The sequence below is a fragment of the Callospermophilus lateralis genome, chromosome 6 (genome assembly GCF_048772815.1).
Source record: "Callospermophilus lateralis isolate mCalLat2 chromosome 6, mCalLat2.hap1, whole genome shotgun sequence".
NCBI classification, from domain to species: Eukaryota; Metazoa; Chordata; class Mammalia; order Rodentia; family Sciuridae; genus Callospermophilus; species Callospermophilus lateralis.
In genome coordinates, this window is record NC_135310.1 from 43,558,104 (window position 1) to 43,567,038 (window position 8,935).

The 8,935-nt window shown below is 37.5% G+C and overlaps 1 pseudogene; it reads left to right on the forward strand.

Annotated features, from left to right (window-relative positions):
* Positions 1–4,008: 4,008 nt before the first annotated feature.
* On the forward strand, positions 4,009–7,871 carry LOC143401844 (thyroid receptor-interacting protein 11 pseudogene; annotated as a pseudogene).
* Positions 7,872–8,935: the final 1,064 nt, after the last annotated feature.

The following is an 8,935-nucleotide window of genomic DNA, read 5'->3' on the forward strand; positions in this document are numbered from 1 at the left end:
ATAAAGTTGACAAAAATATCTGAATGTTTGATTAAACATCTTGATGATTGATTAAATAAGTGACTACTCTTCTGGAACATTTGTACACCATAAAATCACACAAAGAGCTGTCATTGTCTTAATGCGCAAGACAGAAATGGGAAAAATCAACCTTTCACTTTAAGACCTTTCTTCACCTGCCTAATAATCTAAATGTGTCTCACAGGGCCATAAGCATTGTGTGTGTTACATTTCTGTCTTCCCTAGAGGGGTGTTGTTTGTTTAGTTTCTGTGGCTGTAAATTGAAACAGAAACCAAGAGAACAACTTAGAAAGATTTTCATAAAAACGATAGACTCATTCCACTCTTATTATAAGATTATTTTTATTTAGCCTGTATTTTAATAAGCAGTTTGGCAATAGAAGCAATAAAAAAATGATATAAAAAACTAGCACCCACTAGATTATAAATATTAGGAAAGAAAAATCAAAGCAAATATAATGCATCAGTATAAAGTATATCTGCCTGAGAAAAAGTTCAATGATAAACCCATGAAATCAATGCAAAACAGGAGATAACCCAACCATATATCAATTACTGACTACCTTAATGTACATCAACAAAAAATCTCAAGGTAAGAATTAGTAGTTGTCTTGAACTAGTGATTTTTCACAGATTGAACTTAAATGACATATATTTTGTTTTTCAAAATCACCAATTTATACATATATAAAAGGGAAGAGTCTCTGACATAAAGAAAATATTCAGAACTACTAGAAAGGAAAATACTTCATTGTTCCCTTTTCAGCATTCAGTATATGAATGGATTTTATAAATATGTGCTTAATGAGGATCCAGGATCTAGGGTCCTCTTTTTCAGAGAGAGAAACATGGAAGGAAATGAGACAGAAGACCACAAGGAGAAAGTTACAAGAGATAAAGTATGAGGGGAAGTAGGTCTTGTTCTGTAGCGTGAAGGGGATATGAAGGAAAAGGCACTATCTTTGTCAAATGCTGACTTGAACCTTTGAGCAGCTCATCCTGACTACCTTGAAATCCCACTTTCACTCCCCATGAACCACAAAGATCATCAATAACCAACTTCCTCAGGTTTCATCCTCAATGTGCCCCTCATGCAGCATCTGACCACGTACACCAACCTTTGCCCCCATCCTCTTTCCTTTTGCCTTAATCACAAACAATATCATGATTTTTCTTTATCCATTTCTCCTCTCATGTACTTTCTTCTTCAAATCCTTCTCTTTTTTTTTCTTCCAGTTCCTCTGCTAGATATTCTCCCCAAATTTTTATACAAAGTAAATAAAATACTGTCTAGGAAAGAACAAACCAATGCTGAAACATAATAAGCAATTGAAAAACTGAAGCTTCCTTTTCCTCCCTGTGTTTTCTTTTCTCAGTGAAATCCTCCATGCTCATGACTTTAACAATCGCTTCCACATAGGCAAGACTTAACTTTCTTTATGATATTGGTGATTTATTTTGATCATTTTATACACAGCAGAACTACATTTAATTCTCTGTCCTAGTTATAAAAGTCACTAGATGCGAAAGCATCTAATTTCACAGTTTGTATAAGATTTATGGACTATTTTAAATTCTTTTTAAAAATATATTTATTATTTAGCCTTTATTGGACACAATATCTTTATTTTATTTTATTTATTTTATGTAGTGCCTTCTAAAACGCACACACACACACCGACACCAAAACACAAACACCCCCCACACACACACACACACAGGAGGAATGGTCAAAAGGGAGAAAAGGATACTTGGTATTGTTGATGGCTTCTTCAACAATAGAAACAGCTGGGGTACAGCATGGATTCTCAACTTCAGCAGATGCTAAAAGGGGCTTAAATTTTTATATTAGTCTTTTATGAAGAAAGATTGACTAATACAGGCCTGATTTCTCTCTCAGATTTGGAGATGAATAAGAAGAACAAAGAAGATTTCCTTTTCTAGCACAAGACACAAATGCAGTCACTTGTTTCTGATAGCAATCTGAGGAATTATGTCTACTTGCTCTATCTTGAAGGCAAGAGACATTATGAGGTGATTAATATAATCCTTAGAATCTATTTAACCATTAATTTTCCTAAAATTCTTCCTTTTTTATTTTTTTTATTTTTATTTTTAAATATTTATTTTATTGGTTGTTCAAAACATTATAAAGCTCGTGGCATATCATCTTCCATACATTTGATTCAAGTGGGTTATCAGCTCCCATTTTTACCCCAAATACAAGTTGCAGAATCACATCGGTTACACATCCACATTTTTACATAATACCATATTAATGACTGTTGTATTCTGCTACCTTTCCTATCCCCTACTATCCCCCCTCCCCTTCCCTCTCCTCTTCCCTCACTACCCCATCTGCTGTGGTTTAATTCTCTCCCTTTTTTTTTCCCCCTTTCCCCTCACAAACTCTTATATGTAGTTTTATGTAACAATGAGGGTCTCCTTCCATTTCCATACAGTTTCCCTTCTCTCTCCCTCTCTCCCACCCCACTCGTCTCTAAATTCTTCCTTTTTTAAATTTTATTTCTGCCACCTTGAGTATTTGCTCCCTGAATACACATATAGAAAGAAGAGCTCAAGGAAAAGAGTCTCCTGAATATGGGCTCTGGGAACAGAGTAATGGAAGCAAACCCAAACCCCTTCTAAAGGGTAATAAGGAAAATGATCCTAAACAAAACAAAAAGCAAATATGAACAAAATGGCAGCAGGCTCTATTTGTTGACCACTTTCTCTGCACCAGCCATCAGGTGAGAACTACACACTATGTTCTCATTTACTCTTCAACTCATGCAAGTGAGAGAGGTTTTATAAATGCATTCTGTCAGTTTAGCTCCAAAATTGCTTTGGTCCCAATTGGTATGCCTGTTACAGCCCATGTGCTCCATCTCTTTGCTTTGTCCCCAACTCTACAAAACTGCCTCTTCATTAACTTGTTGGAATTTAAATACCTTGGAAAGCAGGGCCTTATCTTAACTCCTTCTGATCCTTAATTCTAGGTATGGGATTTAAATTTAGGATTGTTCCTCCATAGTAGAAAATTTCTCAACTTTTTATTTCACTCTGCACTGTTCAAACCTGGATTATATTTGGCATTGATAAACAACAATAGGTAAAGTGAACAACAACCTATTGGCTCAAAAAGAAAGTTTCTTAAGTGCAATTGAAGTGGAATTTTTGAGCACTTGAATAAACTTCAATCAGAACTTACAAGGACCATATAATGTTAAAATGTACTCAAAAATTTATACATTAAGAGCAAAAAAAAATTTTTGAAAAGGGTAAAGATGGTTCTTTAGTGACATTTAATCCATATTATAATCTGAATTCTGAGAATGATTAAGACTTTGTGATGGTTAATTTTATATGTTAACATATAAAATTAGCTATGATGCTAAGATATTTGGCCAAATATTACTCTGATAATTACTCTGGTGTTTTGGGGTGAGAATAACTTTTGAATTGGGGACTTTTAATTAAATAGATTGCGTTCTGTAATGGAGTGAGACCTCACCTTGTCAACTGAATGCAACTGAAAGCAACAAAAAATCCACCTCTCCCAGACAAGAGGGAACTGTCCAGTGAACTACCTTTGGATTTCATCTACAACATTGATTCTTCGTGGGAGTGCCTTTGGACTCAAACTAGGACACTTTCCTGTATCTCTAGCTACTCCCAGCCAACCCTGCCCAATCCTGTGAGCCAATAGCTGACAGGCAAGTGCAGGGAAGAAGCAGAGGCCCTGCAGGGGGTGAGTGTGCTACTGGCTGCCAGCCCCTGGTCAAAGCCCAGGACCAGCTTCTGAGTTTAGAGGCAGGAAGGGATGGTTGGTATTGGTGGAGCCCCAGGAACCTCGCGCTGTGAGGAATTCTGAGCGCTTGGGTCATAATTGACCCTAGCAACGCTGGAGGACATTCTGGGCAGAGAAGTGGACGGTGATGGACGCGGTTTTCGGAGCTGGTCCGATGGATCACTGAAGTGGCGGTGATGTCGTCCTGGTTTGGAGGCCTGGTCTCAGGCTTGGGCCACTTCTTGGGTCAGGTGGGGAGCAGCTTGGCTTCCCTCACTGGCCATGACTCCAGCTTCACCAGGGAAATACTTCTGGATGACTTAGGAGACCTAGAAGGAGCTTTACATCATTGTTGGGGAAAGGAAGTGGAAACTACTGATTCCACACTAAGATGTGAGAATGAAAGACTGAAAAAGTATTGTACTGATCTGGCAGAAAAGCATGAAGCATCACAGCTGCAAATAAATCATCAGTCTGTAAGTTACCAAAATCAACTGCAACAGAAAGAGGTAGAGATCAGCCATCTTAAAGCAAGACAGATTGTACTGCAAAATCAAGTGTTTCAACTACAGGCAGCTGCTCAATGGGTACCTTCAGGAGCTGGTGGCGTACCAACAACAACTGCTCTGGCTCCATTCGGTTCCGGGATCAGTAGTCATTTTTCAGCCTTTCGTGATGATGACATGAATTTTAGTGACATAATTTTATCACGACAAGAAACAAGCAGATTGTCAATTAAAGTTGCAAGATATGAATCTGAAGTTGGTCACTCGAGGCAGATTGCTGAGGCTCAGGGAAAATATCATTCTGACACAAGTGAAATCTGAAAAGTACAAAATACTATCAAGACTCTTCAACCAAACCAAAGTCCAGACATAGATGATCATCAGCATGAAATGTCAATTTTGGAGCAGAGTTCTACTGTGGCAGAAAAGGCAAAAATCCTTCCACAGAGTTCAGCAGTGGAAGAAGTGTTCAGGCTAAAACAAGCCCTGGCTGATGCTGAGAAGGAAATCATGAGACTAAATGGCTTAAACCAGGATAACCATCTTGCTGAAGACAATCTGAAACTTAAAATGCATGTTGAAGCTTTAGAAAAAGAGAAGTCATCATTGAGTCAAGAAAAAGAGGAACTTCAGATGTCACTGTCAAAATTGAGCTGTGACCATCAAGTCATGAAAAACAGCTTCAACAGACATGAATTTGAATGTACGATTACTAGACTTACAAGTTCACTTGAAGGCAAAGGAGGAAGAACTGAATGAGACTATCAATGAAAAGAAAATGCTGATAGCTGAGTTAGAAGAACTGGATCATCAGAATCAGGAAGACACAAAGCACATGATTTTAATAAAAGAGGAGCTATCCAAACAACAAAATGAAGGAGACCTTGTCATCAAGAAGTTGGAACAAGAACTAGATGATGAAAAAGAGAGAGTTCATCAACTTGAGGATGATCAAATGAACATATCCCAAGAGATGCATGTGCAGAAGGAGAAGTTAACTGGGAATGCACAGAGCCTCAGTGATTTGCATTTAACCAAGCAGAAGCTTGAAGGTAAAGTAGAAGATTTAGTAGATCAGCTAAATCAGTCACAAAAAAAATAGTTTAAACATCCAGCAGGAAAACCTTGGGCTTAAGGATCCCATTAGACAAATTGAAGATGAGCTGTCTGGATTTAAGAGTAAGTACCGAAGTTCTCTGAATGAAGACTCTAACAGTCATTGTAAGGATGACATGCTTAAAGAACGGGAAGCTGAAATTAGCAACTTAAGGCAAAATCTTTCTGAAGTAGAACAGCTCAATGAAAATTTAAAGAAAGTTGCTATTGATCTCAAAACAGAAAATGAAATGTTGATTTTAGCACGTGAAGATGTAAGGCGTAAGTTGGAAGAATCTATTGCTGCTAACAATCAAATCTGTCAAGAAAAAGACAGTATCATGGAGACTCTAGAAAGAGACAAAGAAGAGATAGAAGCCAAACTTCACCAGGCAGAAAAAAGACTGTTGGAAGAAGCAAATAATCGCAGGCAGACTATTCAGGAACTCTCCAATCCACATAATTTGAATACCTCTGCCTTACAGCTGAAACACGAGTGTGTAGTGCAACTCAATCAAGAGAAGGACTTTGAAATAGCAGGACTCAAAAAGAATATTGAGCAAATGACTGCTGATGAAAAAGAAACTGAGGAAATTTTGGCATCTTATGTAGAAGAACAGGAGCAATTGATAAAAGTCATAAATGAGAAAGAAGTTTTTATTGAAAAACTCGAAGAAAAAAGTTCAGAGCTACAAAAGGATTTAGATAAGTGTTCTCAGGCCTTAAGAGAAAATGAAACTTTAAGGCAAGCCATTGAAAGAAAGGACAGAAGTCTTACCTACATGAAAGCAGAAAACAACTATCTGCAATTAGAATTGGAAACACTTAGGGAACAGCAAAATCAAGCTGTACCTGTGACTGAGCCTAAAGCTCTTGATGCTATCACAGAACTAGAATTGGAGGTATCTCAACTGAATATAGTAAAAAATCATCTGGAAGATGAAATTAAAGACCATCTGAATATAATTGAAAATCAAAACCAGCGTAAAATGCAACTACTTCAGTCTTTACAGGAGCAGAAGGAGAAAATGGATGAATTTAAGTACCAATATGAGCAGATGAATGCTGGGCATAGCCAGTTACTTTTAGACAAAGAGGAGGAGATTAAGAACTTGCAGACAACTATTGAAAAAATAAAAGCCCAGTTGCCTGGAGAAAGAGGATATGCTCAAACATTGAATTCTGATATTTTTCAAGAGACCAAAGTAAAAATCGTAACAACAAAAGAGGTTCAACACTTACAGGACCAAGAATTACGCCTAAACCGGGAGCTAGAAAGGCTACGCAGCCATCTCTTGGAATCAGAAGAGTCTTACACCCAGGAAATATTGGCTGCAGAAGACAAAGAGATTCAACTGAGACAGAAAGTCACACTCTTGGAGGAGAAGCTAGCTACATCTTCTAAGGCAAGTCATCAAGCCAGTGTGCAGATAGAGTCCCTGCAGGAACAGTTGAGTCTGGCCTCTCAACAGAGGGATGAGAATGCACTGCAGCTTTCGCTCTGCCAGGAACGAGTAAGGCAGTGTGCCCTGTCATCAAGTAACCTGCAAAGGGTTCTAGAGCACTTCCAAGAAGAAGAGAAAGCTATGCATTCTACTGAACTAGCCAAAGAAAAACAGTCAGTAGCTGAATGGAAGAACAAGGCCGAAAAGCTAGAAGGAGAAGTATCATCATTGCAGGAACGTTTGCATGAAGCAAATGCTATGTTGGATTCTGCTTCCAAACTGAGAGAAGACTTAGATCTCAAGGAAGAACAGATGGAGGAACTGAAAAAAGAAAACGAGCTCCGAAAAGAAATGTTGGACCATGCACAACAGAAATTGTCCACTTTGGTCAACAGCACAGAAGGGAAAGTAGACAAGGTCCTCATGAGAAACCTTTTTATTGGTCATTTCAAGACACCAAAAGGCAAACGTCCTGAAGTATTGCAGTTGATGGGGAGCACTCTGGACATTCCAAAGGACGAAATGGAGCAGTTGTTGCATAAAGATTATGGTGGTGTCAGTAAGTGGATGAGTAGTTGGCTTGGAGGGGCTTCAAAAAGTGTCTCCAACATTCCTTTGAGACCAAATCAAGAACCTGTGCTAAATAGTTCTTTTTCAGAACTCTTTGTCAAATTTCTGGAATCGGAATCTCATCCCTCTGTTTCACCACCAAAAGTGTCTGCCCATGCCACGGATTGTCTAGACTCACCAGGAAGGAGAGAGCAAGGTGTAAATGTACCAGGAAATGTTAAAGATGGAGCCAAATTAAGAGCTGGCAAAAGCACCAACGGGAATCCACTCTTGGTTCCATGTTCTGCAGCTGTGCCTCTTAGTAACCTAGCTGGAGTTGGACTTGGTGGACCTGGGCATCCTCTTTTTAAACCCATTGCAGATTTCATGCCCACTTTTACACTATTGCCAGTGTCCCTGGACAATAGTGCCAGAGTTGTACTCCAGGATCTTCTAAATATTTAGCATTTTAAAGAAGCCAGAATCCTTTTTTTATGTTTTACAGCATGGCCTTTTGAAAAAGTACTCATGTATTTGTAGACAAAAAGAGAAAGCCAAAAAGCTGGTATATGTAAGTGTATAGCTACTAGGTATTTTATTCTATTTTTTGAGTTCTTGTTGTTGTGATTTTTTGCCATAGTACTTTTTTAAAAATTTGTTTTGTTTTTTGTAGCACTTTTTGTTTATAGAATTTTGTTCCAATGTAGCAGTTAATCATCACCAGTCATCAATTCTGATGTAATTTTGTGAGCAACTGTACAGAGCAGCATTCTTGAACCATTAGTTCCAACCTCTTTTTTAAAAAAAGAATAATATTTCTTAAATTTAATGGCATTAAGATAAAAATGATACATGTAATTACAGGAAACAAGAACAATCCAACACATAAGAAGGAGGTCTCAGGTTTAGAGTACATGAAAACTAAATATAATATTGCAAAAAGTTGAGAATATTTATTTTATCCAAGATAACATTGTACAACCACCAAGGGAAAATTCCAATGGGAAGGACCTAAACATGAAGCTTAGTGGATAAATTCTAAGATGCTTTGAATCCAAATTGTATGACCCCTATCCATTTTGCTTATTTACATTTCTATACAAAAGTCACTTCACATTAATTCAGTTTTCCAGATGTTAAATATGTCCAGAAGGAAGAGTATTTTTATGAGTCAACCCCGAAGTGGGATCACATGATCCATTGCCAATGCAAAAGTTAATTAGTAAGAATGCATCATTAAATATCTGGACTGTTTATCTACATACTATTGGGGGGCTCTACAATAATTCTTATAAACACATTTTATACAACAGTAGATCAAAACAAGTTGGGGAGAGAAATAAGCTAAGAACAGTTTTTGAAAGATAAAAAGCTTAAAATAGTATAGTTACAAACTTTTGATAAATTAAGGTAAAAGATGAATCAAAAGTTTCTATCTTAAGTAGGTGAAATCAGAGAAGAGAAAAAGTAGATTGCATAGCACATACTTCTCTGACACCTGTAGTCTCTAAAACTACTCAGAACATTTT